Source organism: Lissotriton helveticus, chromosome 1_2 (assembly GCF_964261635.1).
Source record: "Lissotriton helveticus chromosome 1_2, aLisHel1.1, whole genome shotgun sequence".
In the NCBI taxonomy this organism is placed as follows: domain Eukaryota; kingdom Metazoa; phylum Chordata; class Amphibia; order Caudata; family Salamandridae; genus Lissotriton; species Lissotriton helveticus.
This window is the reverse complement of record NC_136058.1, coordinates 324,052,693-324,080,625: the sequence shown is the minus strand read 5'-3', so window position 1 is coordinate 324,080,625 and position 27,933 is coordinate 324,052,693. Positions and strand designations below refer to the sequence as shown.

Below are 27,933 nucleotides of genomic sequence, written 5' to 3'. Positions count from 1 at the left end.
GCGGGTGCGAGGAATATTCTATGAATATTAATACAGTATTTCTCTTACATGGAGACATAAAGGCTAGACCATGACGGAAACTTTGATGCGATTCAGTAGCTTAGGAATGCAGAGAAGGAGGGCTGGACTGATAACTAGAAACATAACATACTCTTGGCAGACTGGGAGGCAGAGCCAGGCCGAGCCGGGCACTGCGAGGCAGGAAGTAAGTGAAGGGTCAGGGATACAGGTGGGGGCTGTATCGCTCCTCGGAGAGGGTTCAGAAGACAGGAGCTGAATCTGAGTCCGGGCCCTTTTGAGGCCTAGAAACGGGGACAATTCAATGAATTAACGTGCACACTGTAAAATGTGGCAACGTAGGTTTACATAGGCCTAATATTCGTTGCTTTCACGAGAACTGGAAACTGGCATACTAGAGATGGACACAACTGTAATTGCGTCTTTAATCGATCAGAGGGGAATACATGCATATCGATCATGCACATATAACATAAGATGGGGAACACGTAGGCACATATAACATGGCAAAATTTACTTTTCCACATTCCCTCCTTGTGCCCTACGTTTCCATCAGGAAACATCAATATTCATGATACCATCTATCATTTCATATAGCATCATTTGCTCGTCTCGAATTGTCTTGGAACGGGATTTAGGACTAGGAATACAAGAGGTAGCGCAAATGCCGCAAATCGCAGGGCCACATTGTATACAGAGGCAGCAACTGAATATGATCATTACTGCAATACCTAGGAATGACAATACTTTCCATCCCCAGGCAGATATAATACTCCAGAGCCAACCGGACCATGTCCAGGTGCCTGGATTCTGGTGTAACTGATGGGCAATTTTATGAAGTCTGGTTATAGCTGAATAAACAGACGGCGCGTTATTAGGAATGAAAATGCAGCAACTAGATCCGATGACTCTACATGCTCCTCCTCTATCGGCCAGTATGACGTCAAGAACGAGACGATTTTGGAGCACGACAAATCTCATAGCAGATTGCTCTTCGGTTAAGTTACCTAGAGCAGAAGTAGTCTCATTCACTACTGCTTCAAGGGTTCTGGTTAACCTACGTATTAACTTACTATTCTGGACAGGTCCTATAAAGAAGAAAAAACCTTTATTGAAGTCTTGATACTGTTCTAGAGTAGTTTCAGTTTGATCGACAATTGGGGACTCGATCTCCCTTCTATGTCTGACGTGTACTAGATGTGTGTTTCTGTGATAATCAGATGGGGCTAGAAAAACTGGTGGCAGTAGGAAGGCAATGTAACATGTTCCATCCCAATCGAGGGGCAGACGAACATATGCGGTCTGACCACAAATAAAATAAGAATGACGTGAGGCTTTGAAAATAGACTTCCTACTGTCCCTATACTCGACAGTAGTAGTACAATCACTATGTCCTACATGTGCGGAACCATTCTTTCTGACACATAATTCGCCTTTGACTGGTAGTACTGAAATAGCAGGTAAATCCGGAGTAGTATCAGACTGAACATTCAGGACCATAAAATTCGAAGAATAATTACCTAAATTGTAAACTTCATTTTCTAGATCTGACCCTGTTCTATGGGAGAGACCTTGCTTGTCTGGAAAACATGTCCTATTCAGAAGGGACATATCATTGGAAGATGACGTTAACGTGGACCATGCTCCACATGAACCATTATGTGAAAATGGATAAGGAAAGAGTGGCAGAACTCCCTTCGGTGTCTGGAAAGGGGGGAGTCGACCACACACCCAACAATTAGTAGCATTGCTGGTCTGGTGTGAATAGTGTAACATTCTAATGAATGTATTGTTGCGCATAGCAAGACGATAGGATAGCTCATGAGGAGGCAGATCACTAAACGTGTGCTCTACTGTAGCATTAGAAAACTTATTTACATGAGAAATTGGAAAACATTAATGTAATGCATAACTTGTGCAGGTAACCATTAAACTTACATATAAGACAAAACTTAGAATGATGATACATCGTATAGAGTTGTGACTAACTCTCTCACTATGGGGGTCTATCTCATACATGTCAGAAACCTGTCTAACCGTTTCACCCGAGAGGGACTTAGACAATTAAACTGGCTGACTTATTTTACTAGACCGGAGCTTCAACTTATACTCCTGTTGCGGAGTTTTCTCTAACAGAGGAACTTTCAGTTCCAAATCAATTTCAGAGTCTGGTTTCAGGCAGTCTTTAAAATTTTGGCAGTCCTTTTCGAATGTCTTTTCACGAAGTCCATGGAATTTTTTGACGGTAGTGGTACATAGGACCAATGCCTCTACATACAATGATTGTTTTGAAACATTCTTAAAGGGGAAGAGGTTTTTACGGGACACCTTATCATTTGAGGATTGGTTACCACAATCACGGAGATGGTGATGAAGTATGATTGTTTTGGCCAAATTATGGTGGAAAAACATTTCTACGTACCACTACAATTCGGTATTTGGAAGGTACACCCAAACACCCCTTTCGAATACCTTCCATTTAATACTTCAGAAAAAGCCATTTTGCGTTTGCAAATGGCCTGATTCTTCAGACCAGCCTTCTTGCAACTGCAATGATAGTTCGTACATCTTGCAAGTAGGCAGAGCTTTTAAGGAGAAATTAAATAGTTCCTACGTTGCACAAAAATGAAGTCCTTCAAACAAACACATACTTTGCATGCACAGAGAAGAGGTGAAATATATGTAAGACTGAAGACAGAGGTGAAATGAGAAATAGATTGACTGCTTCGCTGCCAAGTTTTATACGCCATTTCTTCAGTGCAATACAAGAAAGCACCAAACAGTATAACAAAGTTGTCAATTGGTTTCATAGTCCATTCCCTTTGTTTAGTGCTGTGAAAGGAAGAGGCGAATTCCAAAATTGATCAATGATGTTACAGAAATTTCCCAAAGGGAATACCAAGCCGAGTGTTAAAAACTGCATTTACTCATAGGTTTTGAGCAGGAAACACTGAAATGCTATTAAAGTGCAATATCCAAGGGAACACTGACTCTGTCAAAGATGATCCAAATGGAATTGATGAAAAGTCCCAATTACAAACAACAGAATCAAAATAGAGTGAGGTGACACACGGATTTGAACCAGGGACCTCTTGATCTGCAGTCAAATGCTCTACCACTGAGCTATAACCCCCGGCTTTATAGTAAAATCAGAATGACAAAATATCAGTACATCATGAAAGAGTGAGTGGATCATACTAAGTTGTTCCGGAAAGTACAACCTTGAAACTGTGGAACAGGAGAAATAGTCCTTAATATTATTTATTAAAGGAAAACTGGATCATTTAAAAAACAGATATTTGTTTCATTGTTATTTTATTTGAATAGGCAGTGGTACATAGGACCAATGCCTCTACATACAATGATTGTTTTGAAACATTCTTAAAGGGGAAGAGGTTTTTACGGGACACCTTATCATTTGAGGATTGGTTACCACAATCAGTGAGATGGTGATGAAGTATGATTGTTTTGGGCCAAATTATGGTGAATGAATGAATGAATGATGGGAATCTTATATCGCGCAACTTAGCCCAAGGGCATCAAGGCGCCTATTGTATTTTGTAATTTGTACTAATGTATTAAATTTCAAATAAAGATAGTTTTAAGCAGTTAAAAAGGTTTGATTTTGAGGGATAATACTATATCTGTAGTAAAATGGAAAGTGTAGAGGGAAGTTGAGAGGAGAGAATGAAGAGCTACATGGATAAAAAGTTTGGGGGGATGTCAGCATCTCTTGAAAAAAAAATAAAAAACAGTTTAGAAAAATCTATGCAAAGGAGACAAAGGTCTGGCGAAGAGGAGAACTTCTGGACCACTGAGGAAAGGGATGTGGTTGCAGGAGGATCTAGCCAGGGGAAGAAAAGAACTCAGAAAAGAAAGTATATTGACACAGTAAAGAAAGGAAAAGAACGTAAGGTTCTGAAGGAGTCCGCAACAAAGGCGAAAGAGAGCTCAATAAAGGCGCTTTAAGTTAAGCACACAGCGGTGGCCTGGATTCAAGTTTATCTAGTGGTGATGTTGAACTTACTTGTAGCTCAAGTATAGTTGAGTCAGATGTGGAGGAGGTTCCACTTAAGAGGAGAAAGGTGAGAGAGAGGGAGATTAAGATTGAGGAAAATGACACTGTTGATCCGCAAGGGGAAGAAATGTTCAACCCTCTTATGATACAACATCCACTTTCTCCGCAATGGTCTCCGGTGGAGCACGTAGCAACATACGTTAGGTATTGGATTAGAAGGGAAATACCGAAGGATGTGAGGACTAGGATGAGGAGCGAATGTCCTAGACCAAGTCTGAAAAGCAAGGTTGCATATACACCTGAGCTGGACCAGAAATGATGGCATTTATAAACAAGTCTGGGAAAGACCCTAGAAGAGGTCTTGAAAAAGGAATGAAGGGGTGTCAGGATAGACTTCTGGACGTTTAGGGGCCACTGACAAACATTTTTGACATGTGCGAAGAGGCGCATTCAAACAATACAGGAATTGACGTATCTGAAATGCGTCAATGGGTCCAAAGGGCTATATGCCTTCTAGGTAATTCAAACACTGCGCTATGCATAGAAAGAAGGAAAAGTATTCTTTTTAAAATAGATTTGAAGTTGGCAGATCTTGCACGTAAGGAGCCAGGGGAACAGTGATAGATTACTTTTTGGTGGAAAAACATTTCTATGTACCACTACAATTCAGTATTTGGAAGGTACACCCAAACACCCCTTTCGAATACCTTCCATTTAATACATCAGAAAAAGCCATTTTGAGTTTGCAAATGGCCTGATTCTTCAGACCAGCCTTCTTGCAACTGCAATGATAGTTCGTACATCTTGCACGTAGGCAGAGCTTTTAAGGAGAAATTAAATAGTTCCTACGTTGCACAAAAATGAAGTGCTTCAAACAAACACATACTTTGCATGCACAGAGAAGAGGTGGAATATATGTAAGACTGAAGACACAGGTGAAATGAGAAATAGATTGACTGCTCCGCTGCCAAGTTTTATACGCCATTTCTTCAGTGCAATACAAGAAAGCACCAAACAGTATAACAACGTTGTCAATTGGTTTCATAGTCCATTCCCTTTGTTTAGCGCTGTGAAAGGAAGAGCTGAATTCCAAAATTGATCAATGATGTTTCAGAAATTTCCCAAAGGGAATACCAAGCCGAGTGTTAAAAACTGCATTTACTCAGAGGTTTTGAGCAGGAAACACTGAAATGCTATTAAAGTGCAATATCCAAGGGAACACTGACTCTGTCAAAGATAATCCAAATGGAATTGATGAAAAGTCCAAATTACAAACAACAGAATCAAAATAGGGTAAGGGGACAACCGGATTTGAACCAGGGACCTCTTGATCTGCAGTCAAATGCTCTACCACTGAGCTATATCCCCAGCTTTTCAGTAAAATCAGAATGACAAAATATCAGTACATATTGAAAGCGTGTGAGGATCATACTAAGTTGTGCCAGAAAGTACAACCTTGAAACTGTGGAACAGGAGAAGTAGTCCTTAACATTATTTATTAAAGGAAAACTGGATCATTTAAAAAACAGATTTATTTGTTTCATTGTTATTTTATTTGAATAGGCAGTGGTACATAGGACCAATGCCTCTACATACAATGATTGTTTTGAAACATTCTTAAAGGGGTAGAGGTTTTTACGGGACACCTTATCATTTGAGGATTTGTTACCACAATCACGGAGATGGTGATGAAGTATGATTGTTTTGGGCCAAATTATGGTGGAAAAACATTTCTACGTACCACTACAATTCGGTATTTGGAAGGTACACCCAAACACCCCTTTCGAATACCTTCCATTTAATACATCAGAAAAAGCCATTTTGCATTTGCAAATGGCCTGATTCTTCAGACCAGCCTTCTTGCAACTGCAATGGTAGTTCGTACATCTTGCACGTAGGCAGAGCTTTTAAGGAGAAATTAAATAGTTCCGACGTTGCACAAAAATGAAGTGCTTCAAACAAACACATACTTTGCATGCACAGAGAAGAGGTGAAATATATGTAAGACTGAAGACAGAGGTGAAATAAGAAATAGATTGACTGCTTCGCCGCCAAGTTTTATACGCCATTTCTTCAGTGCAATACAAGAAAGCACCAAACAGTATAACAAAGTTGTCAATTGGTTTCATAGTCCATTCCCTTTGTTTAGTGCTGTGAAAGGAAGAGCCGAATTCCAAAATTTATCAAAGATGTTTCAGAAATTTCCCAAAGGGAATACCAAGCCGAGTGTTAAAAACTGCATTTACTCACAGGTTTTGAGCAGGAAACACTGAAATGCTATTAAAGTGCAATATCCAAGGGAACACTGACTCTGTCAAAGATGATCCAAATGGAATTGATGAAAAGTCCCAATTACAAACAACAGAATCAAAATAGATTGAGGTGACACACGGATTCGAACCAGGGACCTCTTGATCTGCAGTCAAATGCTCTACCACTTAGCTATATCCCCAGCTTTACATTAAAATCAGAATGACAAAATATCAGTACATCATGAAAGAGTGAGTGGATCATACTAAGTTGTTCCGGAAAGTACAACCTTGAAACTGTGGAACAGGAGAAATAGTCCTTAATATTATTTATTAAAGGAACACTGGATCATTTAAAAAACAGATATTTGTTTCATTGTTATTTTATTTGAATAGGCAGTGGTACATAGGACCAATGCCTCTACATACAATGATTGTTTTGAAACATTCTTAAAGGGGAAGAGGTTTTTACGGGACACCTTATCATTTGAGGATTGGTTACCACAATCAGTGAAATGGTGATGAAGTATGATTGTTTTGGGCCAAATTATGGTGGAAAAACATTTCTACGTACCACTACAATTCAGTATTTGGAAGGTACACCCAAACACCCCTTCCGAATACCTTCCATTTAATACATCAGAAAAAGCCATTTTGAGTTTGCAAATGGCCTGATTCTTCAGACCAGCCTTCTTGCAACTGCAATGATAGTTCGTACATCTTGCACGTAGGCAGAGCTTTTAAGGAGAAATTAAATAGTTCCTACGTTGCACAAAAATGAAGTGCTTCAAATGTGGTAAATAAATAAATATTACCGGATCTATTTTTGACTGGATTCAATATAAACAGGTAGCTCAATAAATAAGAGTCAAGATTCGAGGTAGCTGAAGTTTACAGGCTTTAATCAGGCATAAAGGACAGGAACAGGACAGCCTGCATGGGAATAGGATGGCAAGGCCCGGCAGCTGCCGGGGACAGGATCTGGGAATGATGCGCATAACTTTTAATAACAGTGCATTAGTATTTATAGTTAAACAAAATGCATTTCATTCAATACAGTAGGCGTAGCAGTAGGCGTGGTTTGTAACAGTCGCGAAAGATAAGGGCAAAATGGGTGTAACAAAAGGCGTATACATAGACATGTGATGCAAACGTAACAGAATATGTCATAAACGGGGCGGAAACATGGAGGGGGCTACCTGAGCAGCTGGGACCTCTAACCTAGTGGTGCGCGCAAACTGGCAATGACGTGTTACCAGGGAGAACTGGGGGCTATGACTTCTGCGCTAGAAGAGGAGACTAAAGTCTGGAGTGTCAGAGCGACATGTACCCAGGCATATCTAGTATCTGATGTTTAGAGAACATGTTGATAGAATCCAAAAATTATCAGGGCAAAGGCTAACAGACGCTAAGACTGGTGCATGCATTATTCCATATGTAGTGCGGGTGCGAGGAATATTCTATGAATATTAATACAGTATTTCTCTTACATGGAGACATAAAGGCTAGACCATGACGGAAACTTTGATGCGATTCAGTAGCTTAGGAATGCAGAGAAGGAGGGCTGGACTGATAACTAGAAACATAACATACTCTTGGCAGACTGGGAGGCAGAGCCAGGCCGAGCCGGGCACTGCGAGGCAGGAAGTAAGTGAAGGGTCAGGGATACAGGTGGGGGCTGTATCGCTCCTCGGAGAGGGTTCAGAAGACAGGAGCTGAATCTGAGTCCGGGCCCTTTTGAGGCCTAGAAACGGGGACAATTCAATGAATTAACGTGCACACTGTAAAATGTGGCAACGTAGGTTTACATAGGCCTAATATTCGTTGCTTTCACGAGAACTGGAAACTGGCATACTAGAGATGGACACAACTGTAATTGCGTCTTTAATCGATCAGAGGGGAATACATGCATATCGATCATGCACATATAACATAAGATGGGGAACACGTAGGCACATATAACATGGCAAAATGTACTTTTCCACACAAACAAACACATACTTTGCATGCACAGAGAAGAGGTGGAATATATGTAAGACTGAAGACACAGGTGAAATGAGAAATAGATTGACTGCTCCGCTGCCAAGTTTTATACGCCATTTCTTCAGTGCAATACAAGAAAGCACCAAACAGTATAACAACGTTGTCAATTGGTTTCATAGTCCATTCCCTTTGTTTAGTGCTGTGAAAGGAAGAGCCGAATTCCAAAATTGATCAATGATGTTTCAGAAATTTCCCAAAGGGAATACCAAGCCGAGTGTTAAAAACTGCATTTACTCACAGGTTTTGAGCAGGAAACACTGAAATGCTATTAAAGTGCAATATCCAAGGGAACACTGACTCTGTCAAAGATAATCCAAATGGAATTGATGAAAAGTCCAAATTACAAACAACAGAATCAAAATACGGTAAGGGGACACCCGGATTTGAACCAGGGACCTCTTGATCTGCAGTCAAATGCTCTACCACTGAGCTATATCCCCAGCTTTTCAGTACAATCAGAATGACAAAATATCAGTACATATTGAAAGAGTGTGAGGATCATACTAAGTTGTGCCAGAAAGTACAACCTTGAAACTGTGGAACAGGAGAAGTAGTCCTTAACATTATTTATTAAAGGAAAACTGGATCATTTAAAAAACAGATTTATTTGTTTCATTGTTATTTTATTTGAATAGGCAGTGGTACATAGGACCAATGCCTCTACATACAATGATTGTTTTGAAACATTCTTAAAGGGGTAGAGGTTTTTACGGGACACCTTATCATTTGAGGATTTGTTACCACAATCACGGAGATGGTGATGAAGTATGATTGTTTTGGCCAAATTATGGTGGAAAAACATTTCTACGTACGACTACAATTCGGTATTTGGAAGGTACACCCAAACACCCCTTTTGAATACCTTCCATTTAATACATCAGAAAAATCCATTTTGCATTTGCAAATGGCCTGATTCTTCAGACCAGCCTTCTTGCAACTGCAATGGTAGTTCGTACATCTTGCACGTAGGCAGAGCTTTTAAGGAGAAATTAAATAGTTCCGACGTTGCACAAAAATGAAGTGCTTCAAACAAACACATACTTTGCATGCACAGAGAAGAGGTGGAATACATGTAAGACTAAAGACACAGGTGAAATGAGAAATAGATTGACTGCTTCGCTGCCAAGTTTTATACGCCATTTCTTCAGTGCAATACAAGAAAGCACCAAACAGTACAACAAAGTTGTCAATTGGTTTCATAGTCCATTCCTTTTGTTTAGTGCTGTGAAAGGAAGAGCCGAATTCCAAAATTTATCAATGATGTTTCAGAAATTTCCCAAAGGGAATACCAAGCCGAGTGTTAAAAACTGCATTTACTCACAGGTTTTGAGAAGCAAACACTGTAATGCCATTAAAATGCAATATCCAAGGGAACACTGACTCTGTCAAAGATGATCCAAATTGAATTGATGGAAAGTCCCAATTACAAACAACAGAATCAAAATAGAGTGAGGGGACTCCAGGATTTGAACCAGGTACCTCTTGATCTGCAGTCAAATGCTCTACCACTGAGCTATATCCCCAGCTTTACAGTAAAATTAGAATGACAAAATATCAGTACATCATGAAAGAGTGAGAGGATCATACTGAGTTGTTCCGGAAAGTACAACCTTGAAACTGTGGAACAGGAGAAGTAGTCCTTAATATTATTTATTAAAGGAAAACTGGATCATTTAAAAAACAGATATTTGTTTCATTGTTATTTTATTTGAATAGGCAGTGGAACATAGGACCAATTCCTCTACATACAATGATTGTTTTGAAACATTCTTAAAGGGGAAATGGTTTTTACGGGACACCTTATCATTTGAGTATTGGTTACCAAAATCACTCAGATGGTGATGAAGTATGATTGTTTTGGGCCAAATTATGGTGGAAAAACATTTCTATGTACCACTACAATTCGGTATTTGGAAGGTACACCCAAACACCCCTTTCGAATACCTTCCATTTAATACATCAGAAAAAGCCACTTTGCGTTTGCAAATAGCCTGATTCTTCAGACCAGCCTTCTTGCAACTGCAAAGATAGTTCGTACATCTTGCACGTAGGCAGAGCTTTTAAGGAGAAATTAAATAGTTCCTAGGTTGCACAAAAAGTGAAGTGCTTCAAACAAACACATACTTTGCATGCACAGAGAAGAGGTGGAATATATGTAAGACTGAAGACAAAGGTGAAATGAGAAATAGATTGACTGCTTCGCTGCCAAGTTTTATACGCCATTTCTTCAGTGCAATACAAGAAAGCACCAAACAGTATAACAAAGTTGTCAATTGGTTTCATAGTCCATTCCCTTTGGTTAGTGCTGTGAAAGGAAGAGCCGAATTCCAAAATTGATCAATGTTTCAGAAATTTCCCAAAGGGAATACCAAGCCGAGTGTTAAAAACTGCATTTACTCACAGGCTTTGAGCAGGAAACACTGAAATGCTATTAAAGTGCAATATCCAAGGGAACACTGACTCAGTCAAAGATGATCCAAATGGAATTGATGAAAAGTCCCAATTACAAACAACAGAATCAATATAGGGTGAGGGGACACCCAGATTTGAACCAGGGACCTCTTGATCTGCAGTCAAATGCTCTACCACTGAGCTATATCCCCAGCTTTGCAGTAAAATAAGAATGACAAAATATCAGTACATCATGAAAGAGTGTGAGGATCATACTAAGTTGTGCCAGAAAGTACAACCTTGAAACTGTGGAACAGGAGAAGTAGTCCTTAATATTATTTATTAAAGGAAAACTGGATCATTTAAAAAACAGATTTATTTGTTTCATTGTTATTTTATTTGAATAGGCAGTGGTACATAGGACCAATGCCTCTACATACAATGATTGTTTTGAAACATTCTTAAAGGGGAAGAGGTTTTTAAGGGACACCTTATCATTTGAGGATTGGTTACCACAATCACGGAGATGGTGATGAAGTATGATTGTTTTGGGCCAAATTATGGTGGAAAAACATTTCTACGTACCACTACAATTCAGTATTTGGAAGGTACACCCAAACACCCCTTTCGAATACCTTCCATTTAATACATCAGAAAAAGCCATTTTGCGTTTGCAAATGGCCTGATTCTTCAGACCAGCCTTCTTGCAACTGCAATGATAGTTCGTACATCTTGCACGTAGGCAGAGCTTTTAAGAAGAAATTAAATAGTTCCTACGTTGCACAAAAATGAAGTGCTTCAAACAAACACATACTTTGCATGCACAGAGAAGAGGTGGAATATATGTAAGACTGAAGACACAGGTGAAATGAGAAATAGATTGACTGCTCCACTGCCAAGTTTTATACGCCATTTCTTCAGTGCAATACAAGAAAGCACCAAACAGTATAACAACATTGTCAATTGGTTTCATAGTCCATTCCCTTTGTTTAGTGCTGTGAAAGGAAGAGCCGAATTCCAAAATTGATCAATGATGTTTCAGAAATTTCCCAAAGGGAATACCAAGCAGAGTGTTAAAAACTGCATTTACTTACAGGTTTTGAGCAGGAAACACTGAAATGCTATTAAAGTGAAATATCCAAGGGAACACTGACTCTGTCAAAGATAATCCAAATGGAATTGATGAAAAGTCCAAATTACAAACAACAGAATCAAAATAGGGTAAGGGGACAACCTGATTTGAACCAGGGACCTCTTGATCTGCAGTCAAATACTCTACCACTGAGCTATATCCCCAGCTTTTCAGTAAAATCAGAATGACAAAATATCAGTACATATTGAAAGAGTGTGAGGATCATACTAAGTTGTGCCAGAAAGTACAACCTTGAAACGGTGGAACAGGAGAAGTAGTCCTTAACATTATTTATTAAAGGAAAACTGGATCATTTAAAACACAGATTTATTTGTTTCATTGTTATTTTATTTGAATAGGCAGTGGTACATAGGACCAATGCCTCTACATACAATGATTGTTTTGAAACATTCTTAAAGGGGTAGAGGTTTTTACGGGACACCTTATCATTTGAGGATTTGTTACCACAATCACGGAGATGGTGATGAAGTATGATTGTTTTGGCCAAATTATGGTGGAAAAACATTTCTACGTACCACTACAATTCGGTATTTGGAAGGTACACCCAAACACCCCTTTCGAATACCTTCCATTTAATACATCAGAAAAAGTCATTTTGCGTTTGCAAATGGCCTGATTCTTCAGACCAGCCTTCTTGCAACTGCAATGATAGTTCGTACATCTTGCACGTAGGCAGAGCTTTGAAGGAGAAATTAAATAGTTCCTACGTTGCACAAAAATGAAGTGCTTCAAACAAACACATACTTTGCATGCACAGAGAAGAGGTGGAATATATGTAAGACTGAAGACACAGGTGAAATGAGAAATAGATTGACTGCTTCGCTGCCAAGTTTTATACGCCATTTCTTCAGTGCAATACAAGAAAGCACCAAACAGTATAACAAAGTTGTCAATTGGTTTCCTAGTCCATTCCCTTTGTTTAGTGCTGTGAAAGGAAGAGCCGAATTCCAAAATTGATCAATGATGTTTCAGAAATTTCCCAAAGGGAATACCAAGCCGAGTGTTAAAAACTGCATTTACTTACAGGTTTTGAGCAGGAAACACTGAAATGCTATTAAAGTGCAATATCCAAGGGAACACTGACTCTGTCAAAGATAATCCAAATGGAATTGATGAAAAGTCCAAATTACAAACAACAGAATCAAAATAGGGTAAGGGGACAACCTGATTTGAACCAGGGACCTCTTGATTTGCAGTCAAATGCTCTATCACTGAGCTATATCCCCAGCTTTTCAGTAAAATCAGAATGACAAAATATCAGTACATATTGAAAGAGTGTGAGGATCATACTAAGTTGTGCCAGAAAGTACAACCTTGAAACGGTGGAACAGGAGAAGTAGTCCTTAACATTATTTATTAAAGGAAAACTGGATCATTTAAAAACAGATTTATTTGTTTCATTGTTATTTTATTTGAATAGGCAGTGGTACATAGGACCAATGCCTCTACATACAATGATTGTTTTGAAACATTCTTAAAGGGGTAGAGGTTTTTACGGGACACCTTATCATTTGAGGATTTGTTACCACAATCACGGAGATGGTGATGAAGTATGATTGTTTTGGCCAAATTATGGTGGAAAAACATTTCTACGTACCACTACAATTCGGTATTTGGAAGGTACACCCAAACACCCCTTTCGAATACCTTCCATTTAATACATCAGAAAAAGTCATTTTGCGTTTGCAAATGGCCTGATTCTTCAGACCAGCCTTCTTGCAACTGCAATGATAGTTCGTACATCTTGCACGTAGGCAGAGCTTTTAAGGAGAAATTAAATAGTTCCTACGTTGCACAAAAATGAAGTGCTTCAAACAAACACATACTTTGCATGCACAGAGAAGAGGTGGAATATATGTAAGACTGAAGACACAGGTGAAATGAGAAATAGATTGACTGCTTCGCTGCCAAGTTTTATACGCCATTTCTTCAGTGCAATACAAGAAAGCACCAAACAGTATAACAAAGTTGTCAATTGGTTTCATAGTCCATTCCCTTTGTTTAGTGCTGTGAAAGGAAGAGCCGAATTCCAAAATTGATCAATGATGTTTCAGAAATTTCCCAAAGGGAATACCAAACCGAGTGTTAAAAACTGCATTTACTCACAGGTTTTGAGCAGGAAACACTAAATTCTATTAAAGTGCAATATCCAAGGGAAAACTGACTCTGTCAAAGATGATCCAAATGCAATTGATGAAAAGTCCCAATTACAAACAACAGAATCAAAATAGGGTGAGGGGCCACCTGGATTTGAACCAGGGACCTCTTGATCTGCAGTCAAATGCTCTACCACTGAGCTATATCCCCAGCTTTTCAGTAAAATCAGAATGACAAAATATCAGTACATCATGAAAGAGTGTGAGGATCATACTAAGTTGTGCCAGAAAGTACAACCTTGAAACTGTGGAACAGGAGAAGTAGTCCTTAATATTATTTAATAAAGGAAAACTGGATCACTTAAAAAAACAGATATTTGTTTCATTGTTATTTTATTTGAATAGGCAGTCGTACATTGGACCAATGCCTCTACATACATGGATTGTTTTGAAACATTTTTAAAGGGGAAGAGGTTTTTACGGGACAACTTATCATTTGAGGATTGGTTACCACAATCACTGAGATGGTGATGAAGTATGATTGATTTGGGCCAAATTATGGTGGAAAAACATTTGTACGTACCACTACAATTCGGTATTTATAAGGTACACACAAACACCCCTTTCGAATACCTTCCATTTAATACATCAGAAAAAGCCACTTTGCGTTTGCAAATAGCCTGATTCTTCAGACCAGCCTTCTTGCAACTGCAAAGATAGTTCGTACATCTTGCATGTAGGCAGAGCTTTTAAGGAGAAATTAAATAGTTCCTAGGTTGCACAAAAAGTGAAGTGCTTCAAACAAACACATACTTTGCATGCACAGAGAAGAGGTGGAATATATGTAAGACTGAAGACAAAGGTGAAATGAGAAATAGATTGACTGCTTCCATGCCAAGTTTTATACGTCATTTCTTCAGTGCAATACAAGAAAGCACCAAACAGTATAACAAAGTTGTCAATTGGTTTCATAGTCCACTCCCTTTGTTTAGTGCTGTGAAAGGAAGAGCCGAATTCCAAAATTGATCAATGTTTCAGAAATTTCCCAAAGGGAATACCAAGCCGAGTGTTAAAAACTGCATTTACTCACAGGCTTTGAGCAGGAAACACTGAAATGCTATTAATATCCAAGGGAACACTGACTCTGTCAAAGATGATCCAAATGGAATTGATGAAACGTCCCAATTACAAACAACAGAATCAAAATAGGGTGAGCATACACCCGGATTAGAACCAGGGACCTCTCGATCTGCAGTCAAATGCTCTACCACTGAGCTATATCCCCAGCTTTTCAGTAAAATCAGAATGACAAAATATCAGTACATCATGAAAGAGTGTGAAGATCATACTAAGTTGTGCCAGAAAGTACAACCTTGAAACTGTGGAACAGGAGAAGTAGTCCTTAATATTATTTATTAAAGGAAAACTGGATCATTTAAAAACAGATTTATTTGTTTCATTGTTATTTAATTTGAATAGGCAGTGGTACATAGGACCAATGCCTCTACATACAATGATTGTTTTGAAACATTCTTAAAGGGGAAGAGGTTTTTACGGGACACCTTTTCATTTGAGAATTGGTTACCACAATCACGGAGATGGTGATGAAGTATGATTGTTTTGGCCAAATTATGGTGGAAAAACATTTCTACGTACCACTACAATTCGGTATTTGGAAGGTACACCCAAACACCCCTTTCGAATACCTTCCATTTAATACATCAGAAAAAGCCATTTTGCGTTTGCAAATGGCCTGATTCTTCAGACCAGCCTTCTTGCAACTGCAATGATAGTTCGTACATCTTGCACGTAGGCAGAGCTTTTAAGGAGAAATTAAATAGTTCCTATGTTGCACAAAAATGAAGTGCTTCAAACAAACACATAATTTGCATGCACAGAGAAGAGGTGGAATATATGTAAGACTGAAGACACAGGTGAAATGAGAAATAGATTGACTGCTTCGCTGCCAAGTTTTATACGCCATTTATTCAGTGTAATACAAGAAAGCACCAAACAGTATAACAAAGTTGTCAATTGGTTTCATAGTCCATTCCCTTTGTTTAGTGCTGTGAAAGGAAGAGCCGAATTCCAAAATTGATCAATGATGTTTCAGAAATTTCCCAAAGGGAATACCAAGCCGAGTGTTAAAAACTGCATTTACTCACAGGCTTTGAGCAGGAAACACTGAAATGCTATTAAAGTGCAATATCGAAGGGAACACTGACTCAGTCAAAGATGATCCAAATGGAATTGATGAAAAGTCCCAATTACAAACAACAGATTCAAAATAGGGTGAGGGGACACCCGGATTTGAACCAGGGACCTCTTGATCTGCAGTCAAATGCTCTACCACTGAGCTATATCCCCAGCTTTTCAGTAAAATAAGAATGACAAAATATCAGTACATCATGAAAGAGTGTGAGGATCATACTAAGTTGTGCCAGAAAGTACAACCTTGAAACTGTGGAACAGGAGAAGTAGTCCTTAATATTATTTATTAAAGGAAAACTGGATCATTTAAAAACAGATTTATTTGTTTCATTGTTATTTTATTTGAATAGGCAGTGGTACATAGGACCAATGCCTCTACATACAATGATTGTTTTGAAACATTCTTAAAGTGGAAGAGGTTTTTACGGGACACCTTATCATTTGAGGATTGGTTACCACAATCACGGAGATGGTGATGAAGTATGATTGTTTTGGCCAAATTATGGTGGAAAAACATTTCTACGTACCACTACAATTCGGTATTTGGAAGGTACACCCAAACACCCCTTTTGAATACCTTCCATTTAATACATCAGAAAAAGCCATTTTGCGTTTGCAAATGGCCTGATTCTTCAGATCAGCCTTCTTGCAACTGCAATGATAGTTCGTACATCTTGCAAGTAGGCAGACCTTTTCAGGAGAAATTAAATAGTTCCTACGTTTCACAAAAATGAAGTGCTTCAAACAAACACATACTTTGCATGCACAGAGAAGAGGTGAAATATATCTAAGACTGAATACAGAGGTGAAATGAGAAATAGATTGACTGCTTCGCTGCCAAGTTTTATACGCCATTTCTTCAGTGCAATACAAGAAAGCACCAAACAGTATAACAAAGTTGTCAATTGGTTTCATAGTCCATTCCCTTTGTTTAGTGCTGTGAAAGGAAGAGCCGAATTCCAAAATTGATCAATGATGTTACAGAAATTTCCCATAGGGAATACCAAGCCGAGTGTTAAAAACTGCATTTACTCACAGGTTTTGAGCAGGAAACACTGAAATGCTATTAAAGTGCAATATCCAAGTGAACACTGACTCTGTCAAAGATGATCCAAATGGAATTGATGAAAAGTCCCAATTACAAACAACAGAATCAAAATAGGGTGAGGGGACACCCGGATTTGAACCAGGGACCTCTTGATCTGCAGTCAAATGCTCTACCACTGAGCTATATCCCCAGCTTTACAGTAAAATCAGAATGACAAAATATCAGTACATCATGAAAGAGTGAGTGGATCATACTGAGTTGTTCCGGAAAGTACAACCTTGAAACTGTGGAACAGGAGAAGTAGTCCTTAATATTATTTATTAAAGGAAAACTGGATCATTTAAAAAACAGATATTTGTTTCATTGTTATTTTATTTGAATAGGCAGTGGAACATAGGACCAATGCCTCTACATACAATGATTGTTTTGAAACATTCTTAAAGGGGAAGAGGTTTTTACGGGACACCTTATCATTTGAGGATTGGTTACCACAATCACTGAGATGGTGATGAAGTATGATTGTTTTGGGCCAAATTATGGTGAAAAAACATTTCTACGTACTACTACAATTCGGTATTTGGAAGGTACACCCAAACACCCCTTTCGAATACCTTCCATTTAATACATCAGAAAAAGGCATTTTGGGTTTGCAAATGGCCTGATTCTTCAGACCAGCCTTCTTGCAACTGCAATGATAGTTCGTACATCTTGCACGTAGGCAGAGCTTTTAAGGAGAAATTAAATAGTTCCTACGTTGCACAAAAATGAAGTGCTTCAAACAAACACATACTTTGCATGCACAGAGAAGAGGTGGAATATATGTAAGACTGAAGACACAGGTGAATTGAGAAATAGATAGACTGCTTCGCTGCCAAGTTTTATACGCCATTTCTTCAGTGCAATACAAGAAAGCACCAAACAGTATAACAAAGTTGTCAATTGGTTTCAAAGTCCATTCCCTTTGTTTAGTGCTGTGAAAAGAAGAGCCGAATTCCAAAATTGATCAATGATGTTTCAGAAATTTCCCAAAGGGAATATGTTATGTTATGTTATGTTAAAATGGTTTTTATAGAGCGCACGGCTACTCAAAAAGAGTGTCCCGGCGCTTTTATTTGAGGTAGGCTGCAGTAAACTAACATAACACATTAAGAGAAAAAGTGTCATAGACAGAAAGAAAACAACAAACTAAAAAAGACCTACTGGGTAAACAACCAGGTTTTGAGGTCCTTTCTAAAAGCTAGTAGGCTAGTGGCTCCCCGAAGAATAAGAGGCAGAGAGTTCCACAATTGTGGCGCCAGTAGTCCAAAGGAGCGACCTCCCAAGCGCGCTCTCTTCACTCGTGGAACAGTCGCCAAAAATAAAGATTCTGACCTCAGAGAACGAGCCGGTCGGTAGAAGGCAAGTCTCCTTTGGAGGTACTTTGCTCCCGTCGCGTGGAGGGCCTTGTATGTCAGGGTCAAAGCCTTAAAGGCGATCCGCTTGCGGATTGGGAGCCAGTGCAAGGTCTGGAGCAAGCCCGCAGCACTGGCGCGTCTGTTCAATCCATAAATCGCTCTCGCCGCAGCATTCTGCACAACTTGGAGCCGCTGTAACAGGTACCCTGGCAGGCCCAGGTATAGAACGTTGGAATAATCCAACCTAGAGCCTATTAGGGCCTGCACAGTCAGCTTCCTGTGCTCCTCCGATAATAGGGGAAGGAACCTCCGAAGCATCCGGAGGAGGCCGAAGCACATGCCCGACACCCCCAGGATCTGGGACTTCATGGTCAACCCCTTGTCCATCTTAACACCCAAGTTCTTAGCCATTTGGGATGAACACGTTGGGGGGAACATGTTGGTAGGCCACCAAGCCTGCCAGTCTGGCTCTGTGTCACACCCAAAGAAGAGTACCTCGGACTTATCGGAATTGCACTTGAGGCTGTTCAGTTGGAACCATTGAAACACAGCCCCAAGGCAATCCCGGATACTCTCCCCCTCAAAGTCTCCTCCTCTCTTACACGAGAAGAGGAGCTGGGTGTCATCTGCGTAGGATACGATCCGGGCCCCAAACGACTCCGCCAACGCCGCCAAAGGGGTCATGAAGATATTAAAGAGGGTCGGGCTCAATACCAAGCCGAGTGTTAAAAACTGCATTTACTCACAGGTTTTAAGCAGGAAACACTGAAATGCTATTAAAGTGCAATATCCAAGGGAACACTGACTCTGTCAAAGATGATCCAAATGGAATTGATGAAAAGTCCCAATGACAAACAACAGAATCAAAATAGGGTGAGGGGACACCAGGATGTGAACCAGGGACCTCTTGATCTGCAGTCAATATAGCTCTACCACTGAGCTATATCGCCAGCTTTACAGTAAAATCAGAATGACAAAATATCAGTACATCATGAAAGAGTGAGTGGATCATACTAAGTTGTTCCGGAAAGTACTACCTTGAAACTGTGGAACAGGAGAAGTAGTCCTTAATATTATTTATTAAAGGAAAACTGGATCATTTAAAAAACAGATATTTGTTTCATTGTTATTTTATTTGAATAGGCAGTGGAACATAGGACCAATGCCTCTACATACATTGATTGTTTTGAAACATTCTTAAAGGGGAAAATGTTTTTACGGGACACCTTATCATTTGAGGATTGGTTACCACAATCACTGAGATGGTTATGAAGTATGATTGTTTTGGGCCAAATTATGGTGGAAAAACATTTCTATGTACCACTACAATTCGGTATTTGGAAGGTACACCCAAACACCCCTTTCGAATACCTTCCATTTAATACATCAGAAAAAGCCATTTTGCGTTTGCAAATGGCCTGATTCTTCAGACCAGCCTTCTTGCAACTGCAATGATAGTTCGTACATCTTGCACGTAGGCAGAGCTTTTAAGGAGAAATTAAATAGTTCCTACGTTGCACAAAAATGAAGTGCTTCAAGCAAACACATACTTTGCATGCACAGAGAAGAGGTGGAATATATGTAAGACTGAAGACACAGGTGAAATGAGAAATAGATTGACTGCTTCGCTGCCAAGTTTTATACGCCATTTCTTCAGTGCAATACAAGAAAGCACCAAACAGTATAACAAAGTTGTCAATTGGTTTCATAGTCCATTCCCTTTGTTTAGTGCTGTGAAAGGAAGAGCCGAATTCCAAAATTGATCAATGATGTTTCAGAAATTTCCCGAAGGGAATACCAAGCCGAGTGTTAAAAACTGCCTTTACTCACAGGTTTTGAGCAGGAAACACTGAAATGCTATTAAAGTGCAATATCTAAGGGAACACTGACTCTGTCAAAGATGATCCAAATGGAATTGATGAAAAGTCCCAATTACAAACAACAGAATCAAAATAGGGTGAGGGGACACCCAGATTCGAACCAGGGACCTCTTGATCTGCAGGCAAATGCTCTACCACTGAGCTATATCCCCAGCTTTTGTGTAAGATCAGAATGACAAAATATCAGTACATCATGAAAGAGTGTGAGGATCATACTAAGTTGTGCCAGAGAGTACAACCTTGAAACTGTGGAACAGGAGAAGTAGTCCTTAATATTATTTATTAAAGGAAAACTAGATCATTTAAAAAACAGATATTTGTTTCATTGTTATTTTATTTGAATAGGCAGTCGTACATTGGACCAATGCCTCTACATACAATGATTGTTTTGAAACATTCTTAAAGGGGAAGAGGTTTTTACGGGACAACTTATCATTTGAGGATTGGTTACCACAATCATTGAGATGGTGATGAAGTATGATTGTTTTGGGCCAAATTATGGTGGAAAAACATTTGTACGTACCACTACAATTCGGTATTTGGAAGGTACACCCAAACACCCCTTTCGAATACCTTCCATTTAATACATCAGAAAAAGCCACCTTGCGTTTGCAAATAGCCTGATTCTTCAGACCAGCCTTCTTGCAACTGCAATGATAGTTCGTACATCTTGCACGTAGGCAGAACTTTTAAGGAGAAATTAAATAGTTCCTACGTAGCACAAAAATTAAGTGCTTCAAACAAACACATACTTTGCATGCACAGAGAAGAGGTGGAATATATGTTAGACTGAAGACACAGGTGAAATGAGAAATAGATTGACTGCTTCGCTGCCAAGTTTTATACGCCATTTCTTCAGTGCAATACAAGAAAGCACCAAACAGTATAACAAAGTTGTCAATTGGTTTCATAGTCCATTCCCTTTGTGTAGTGCTGTGAAAGGAAGAGCTGAATTCCAAAATTGATCAATGATGTTGCAGAAATTTCCCAAAGGGAATACCAAGCCGAGTGTTAAAATCTCCATTTACTCACAGGTTTTGAGCAGGAAACACTGAAATGCTATTAAAGTGCAATATCCAAGGGAACACTGACTCTGTCAAAGATGATCCAAGTGGAATTGATGAAAAGTACCAATTACAAACAACAAAATCAAAATAGGGTGAGGGGACACCCGGATTTGAACCAGGGACCTCTTGATCTGCAGTCAAATGCTCTACCACTGAGCTATATCCCCAGCTTTTCAGTAAAATCAGAATGACAAAATATCAGTACATCATGAAAGAGTGAGAGGATCATACTAAGTTTGCCAGAAAGTACAACCTTGAAACTGTGGAACAGGAGAAGTAGTCCTTAATATTATTTATTAAAGGAAAACTGGATCATTTAAAAACAGATTTATTTGTTTCATTGTTATTTTATTTGAATAGGCAGTGGTACATAGGACCAATGCCTCTACATACAATGATTGTTTTGAAACATTCTTAAAGGGGAAGAGGTTTTTACGGGACACCTTATCGTTTGAGGATTGGTTACTACAATCACGGAGATGGTGATGAAGTATGATTGTTTTGGCCAAATTATGGTGGAAAAACATTTCTACGTACCGCTACAATTCGGTATTTGGAAGGTACACCCAAACACCCCTTTCGAATACCTTCCATTTAATACTTCAGAAAAATCCATTTTGCGTTTGCAAATGGCCTGATTCTTCAGACCAGCCTTCTTGCAACTGCAATGATAGTTCGTACATCTTGCAAGTAGGCAGAGCTTTTAAGGAGAAATTAAATAGTTCCTACGTTGCACAAAAATGAAGTGCTTCAAACAAACACATACTTTGCATGCACAGAGAAGAGGTGAAATATATGTAAGACTGAAGACAGAGGTGAAATGAGAAATAGATTGACTGCTTCGCTGCCAAGTTTTATACGCCATTTCTTCAGTGCAATACAAGAAAGCACCAAACAGTATAACAAAGTTGTCAATTGGTTTCATAGTCCATTCCCTTTGTTTAGTGCTGTGAAAGGAAGAGCCGAATTCCAAAATAGATCAATGATGTTACAGAAATTTCCCAAAGGGAATACCAAGCCGAGTGTTAAAAACTGCATTTACTCAAAGGTTTTGAGCAGGAAACACTGAAATGCTATTAAAGTGCAATATCCAAGGGAACACTGACTCTGTCAAAGATGATCCAAATGGAATTGATGAAAAGTCCCAATTACAAACAACAGAATCAAAATAGAGTGAGGTGACACCCCGATTTGAACCAGGTACCTCTTGATCTGCAGTCAAATGCTCTACCACTGAGCTATATCCCCAGCTTTACAGTAAAATCAGAATGACAAAATATCAGTACATCATGAAAGAGTGAGTGGATCATACTAAGTTGTTCTGGAAAGTACAACCTTGAAACTGTGGAACAGGAGAAATAGTCCTTAATATTATTTATTAAAGGAAAACTGGATCATTTAAAAAACAGATATTTGTTTCATTGTTATTTTATTTAAATAGACAGTGGTACATAGGACCAATGCCTCTACATACAATGATTGTTTTGAAACATTCTTAAAGGGGAAGAGGTTTTTACGGGACACCTCATCATTTGAGGATTGGTTACCACAATCAGTGAGATGGTGATGAAGTATGATTGTTTTGGGCCAAATTATGGTGGAAAAACATTTCTACGTACAACTACAATTCAGTATTTGGAAGGTACACCCAAACACCCCTTTCGAATACCTTCCATTTAATACATCAGAAAAAGCCATTTTGCGTTTGCAAATGGCCTGATTCTTCAGACCAGCCTTCTTGCAACTGCAATGATAGTTCGTACATCTTGCACGTAGGCAGAGCTTTTAAGGAGAAATTAAATAGTTCCTACGTTGCACAAAAATGAAGTGCTTCAAACAAACACATACTTTGCATGCACAGAGAAGAGGTGGAATATATGTAAGACTGAAGACACAGGTGAAATGAGAAATAGATTGACTGCTCCGCTGCCAAGTTTTATACGCCATTTCTTCAGTGCAATACAAGAAAGCACCAAACAGTATAACAACGTTGTCAATTGGTTTCATAGTCCATTCCCTTTGTTTAGTGCTGTGAAAGGAAGAGCCGAATTCCAAAATTGATCAATGATGTTTCAGAAATTTCCCAAAGGGAATACCAAGCCGAGTGTTAAAAACTGCATTTACTCACAGGTTTTGAGCAGGAAACACTGAAATGCTATTAAAGTGCAATATCCAAGGGAACACTGACTCTGTCAAAGATAATCCAAATGGAATTGATGAAAAGTCCAAATTACAAACAACAGAATCAAAATAGGGTAAGGGGACAACCGGATTTGAACCAGGGACCTCTTGATCTGCAGTCAAATGCTCTACCACTGAGCTACATCTCCTGCTTTTCAGTAAAAATCAGAATGACAAAATATCAGTACATATTGAAAGAGTGTGAGGATCAAACTACGTTGTGCCAGAAAGTACAACCTTGAAACTGTGGAACAGGAGAAGTAGTCCTTAACATTATTTATTAAAGGAAAACTGGATCATTTAAAAAACAGATTTATTTGTTTCATTGTTATTTTATTTGAATAGGCAGTGGTACATAGGACCAATGCCTCTACATACAATGATTATTTTGAAACATTCTTAAAGGGGTAGAGGTTTTTACCGGACACCTTATCATTTGAGGATTTGTTACCACAATCACGGAGATGGTGATGAAGTATGATTGTTTTGGCCAAATTATGGTGGAAAAACATTTCTACGTACCACTACAATTCGGTATTTGGAAGGTACACCCAAACACCCCTTTCGAATACCTTCCATTTAATACATCAGAAAAAGACATTTTGCATTTGCAAATGGCCTGATTCTTCAGACCAGCCTTCTTGCAAATCCAATGGTAGTTCGTACATCTTGCACGTAGGCAGAGCTTTTAAGGAGAAATTAAATAGTTCCGACGTTGCACAAAAATGAAGTGCTTCAAACAAACACATACTTTGCATGCACAGAGAAGAGGTGAAATATATGTAAGACTGAAGACAGAGGTGAAATAAGAAATAGATTGACTGCTTCGCCGCCAAGTTTTATACGCCATTTCTTCAGTGCAATACAAGAAAGCACCAAACAGTATAACAAAGTTGTCAATTGGTTTCATAGTCCATTCCCTTTGTTTAGTGCTGTGAAAGGAAGAGCCGAATTCCAAAATCTATCAATGATGTTTCAGAAATTTCCCAAAGGGAATACCAAGCCGAGTGTTAAAAACTGCATTTACTCACAGGTTTTGAGAAGCAAACACTGTAATGCCATTAAAATGCAATATCCAAGGGAACACTGACTCTGTCAAAGATGATCCAAATGGAATTGATGGAAAGTCCCAATTACAAACAACAGAATCAAAATATGGTGAGGGGACTCCAGGATTTGAACCAGAGACCTCTTGATCTGCAGTCAAATGCTCTACCACTGAGCTATATCCCCAGCTTTACAGTCAAACTAGAATGACAAAATATCAGTACATCATGAAAGAGTGAGAGGATCATACTGAGTTGTTCCGGAAAGTACAACCTTGAAACTGTGGAACAGGAGAAGTAGTCCTTAATAGTATTTATTAAAGGAAAACTGGATCATTTAAAAAACAGATATTTGTTTCATTGTTATTTTATTTGAATAGGCAGTGGAACATAGGACCAATGCCTCTACATACAATGATTGTTTTGAAACATTCTTAAAGGGGAAAAGGTTTTTACAGGACCCCTTATCATTTGAGGATTGGTTACCACAATCACTGAGATGGTGATGAAGTATGATTGTTTTGGGCCAAATTATGGTGGAAAAACATTTCTATGTACCACTTCAATTCGGTATTTGGAAGGTACACCCAAACACCCCTTTCGAATACCTTCCATTTAATACATCAGAAAAAGCCATTTTGCGTTTGCAAATGGCCTGATTCTTCAGACCAGCCTTCTTGCAACTGCAATGATAGTTCGTACATCTTGCACGTAGGCAGAGCTTTTAAGGAGAAATTAAATAATTCCTACGTTGCACAAGAATGAAGTGCTTCAAACAAACACATACTTTGCATGCACAGAGAAGAGGTGGAATATATGTAAGACTGAAGACACAGGTGAAATGAGAAATAGATTGACTGCTTCGCTGCCAAGTTTTATACGCCATTTCTTCAGTGCAATACAAGAAAGCACCAAACAGTATAACAAAGTTGTCAATTGGTTTCATAGTCCATTCCCTTTGTTTAGTGCTGTGAAAGGAAGAGCCGAATTCCAAAATTGATCAATGATGTTTCAGAAATTTCCCAAAGGGAATACCAAGCCGAGTGTTAAAAACTGCCTTTACTCACAGGTTTTGAGCAGGAAACACTGAAATGCTATTAAAGTGCAATATCTAAGGGAACACTGACTCTGTCAAAGATGATCCAAATGGAATTGAAGAAAAGTCCCAATTACAAACAACAGAATCAAAATAGGGTGAGGGAACACCCGGATTCAAACCAGGGACCTCTTGATCTGCAGGCAAATGCTCTACCACTGAGCTATATCCCCAGCTTTTCAGTAAAATCAGAATGACAAAATATCAGTACATCATGAAAGAGTGTGAGGATCATACTAAGTTGTGCCAGAAAGTACAACCTTGAAACTGTGGAACAGGAGAAGTAGTCCTTAATATTATTTATTAAAGGAAAACTGGATCATTTAAAAAACAGATATTTGTTTCATTGTTATTTTATTTGAATAGGCAGTCGTACATTGGACCAATGCCTCTACATACAATGATTGTTTTGAAACATTCTTAAAGGGGAAGAGGTTTTTACGGGACAACTTATCATTTGAGGATTGGTTACCACAATCACTGAGATGGTGATGAAGTATGATTGTTTTGGGCCAAATTATGGTGGAAAAACATTTGTACGTACAACTACAATTCGGTATTTGGAAGGTACACCCAAACACCCCTTTCGAATACCTTCCATTTAATACATCAGAAAAAGCCACTTTGCGTTTGCAAATAGCTTGATTCTTCAGACCAGCCTTCTTGCAACTGCAAAGATAGTTCGTACATCTTGCACGTAGGCAGAGCTTTTCAGGAGAAATTAAATAGTTTCTAGGTTGCACAAAAAGTGAAGTGCTTCAAACAAACACATACTTTGCATGCACAGAGAAGAGGTGGAATATATGTAAGACTAAAGACAAAGGTGAAATGAGAAATAGATTGACTGCTTCGCTGCCAAGTTTTATACGCCATTTCTTCAGTGCAATACAAGAAAGCACCAAACAGTATAACAAAGTTGTCAATTGGTTTCATAGTCCATTCCCTTTGTTTAGTGCTGTGAAAGGAAGAGCCGAATTCCAAAATTGATCAATGATGTTTCAGAAATTTCCCGAAGGGAATACCAAGCCGAGTGTTAAAAACTGCCTTTACTCACAGGTTTTGAGCAGGAAACACTGAAATGCTATTAAAGTGCAATATCTAAGGGAACACTGACTCTGTCAAAGATGATCCAAATGGAATTGATGAAAAGTCCCAATTACAAACAACAGAATCAAAATAGGGTGAGGGGACACCCAGATTCGAACCAGGGACCTCTTGATCTGCAGGCAAATGCTCTACCACTGAGCTATATCCCCAGCTTTTGTGTAAGATCAGAATGACAAAATATCAGTACATCATGAAAGAGTGTGAGGATCATACTAAGTTGTGCCAGAGAGTACAACCTTGAAACTGTGGAACAGGAGAAGTAGTCCTTAATATTATTTATTAAAGGAAAACTAGATCATTTAAAAAACAGATATTTGTTTCATTGTTATTTTATTTGAATAGGCAGTCGTACATTGGACCAATGCCTCTACATACAATGATTGTTTTGAAACATTCTTAAAGGGGAAGAGGTTTTTACGGGACAACTTATCATTTGAGGATTGGTTACCACAATCATTGAGATGGTGATGAAGTATGATTGTTTTGGGCCAAATTATGGTGGAAAAACATTTGTACGTACCACTACAATTCGGTATTTGGAAGGTACACCCAAACACCCCTTTCGAATACCTTCCATTTAATACATCAGAAAAAGCCACCTTGCGTTTGCAAATAGCCTGATTCTTCAGACCAGCCTTCTTGCAACTGCAATGATAGTTCGTACATCTTGCACGTAGGCAGAACTTTTAAGGAGAAATTAAATAGTTCCTACGTAGCACAAAAATTAAGTGCTTCAAACAAACACATACTTTGCATGCACAGAGAAGAGGTGGAATATATGTTAGACTGAAGACACAGGTGAAATGAGAAATAGATTGACTGCTTCGCTGCCAAGTTTTATACGCCATTTCTTCAGTGCAATACAAGAAAGCACCAAACAGTATAACAAAGTTGTCAATTGGTTTCATAGTCCATTCCCTTTGTTTAGTGCTGTG

At 38.9% G+C, this 27,933-nt stretch overlaps 7 non-coding genes across 7 annotated transcripts; all 7 read right to left on the bottom strand.

The window, feature by feature from the left end:
* Positions 1 to 5,332: 5,332 nt before the first annotated feature.
* TRNAC-GCA (transfer RNA cysteine (anticodon GCA)) lies at positions 5,333 to 5,404 on the bottom strand. Its single transcript has one exon. It is a non-coding gene; the product is annotated as a tRNA-Cys (tRNA).
* Positions 5,405 to 8,696: 3,292 nt separating this feature from the next.
* TRNAC-GCA (transfer RNA cysteine (anticodon GCA)) lies at positions 8,697 to 8,768 on the bottom strand. The gene has a single exon. It is a non-coding gene; the product is annotated as a tRNA-Cys (tRNA).
* A 2,091-nt stretch (positions 8,769 to 10,859) lies between these two features.
* TRNAC-GCA (transfer RNA cysteine (anticodon GCA)) lies at positions 10,860 to 10,931 on the bottom strand. The gene has a single exon. It is a non-coding gene; the product is annotated as a tRNA-Cys (tRNA).
* Positions 10,932 to 14,107: 3,176 nt separating this feature from the next.
* TRNAC-GCA (transfer RNA cysteine (anticodon GCA)) lies at positions 14,108 to 14,179 on the bottom strand. The gene has a single exon. It is a non-coding gene; the product is annotated as a tRNA-Cys (tRNA).
* A 2,084-nt stretch (positions 14,180 to 16,263) lies between these two features.
* Positions 16,264 to 16,335, bottom strand: TRNAC-GCA (transfer RNA cysteine (anticodon GCA)). Its single transcript has one exon. It is a non-coding gene; the product is annotated as a tRNA-Cys (tRNA).
* Positions 16,336 to 17,345: 1,010 nt separating this feature from the next.
* Positions 17,346 to 17,417, bottom strand: TRNAC-GCA (transfer RNA cysteine (anticodon GCA)). The gene has a single exon. It is a non-coding gene; the product is annotated as a tRNA-Cys (tRNA).
* A 4,246-nt stretch (positions 17,418 to 21,663) lies between these two features.
* On the bottom strand, positions 21,664 to 21,735 carry TRNAC-GCA (transfer RNA cysteine (anticodon GCA)). The gene has a single exon. It is a non-coding gene; the product is annotated as a tRNA-Cys (tRNA).
* Positions 21,736 to 27,933: the final 6,198 nt, after the last annotated feature.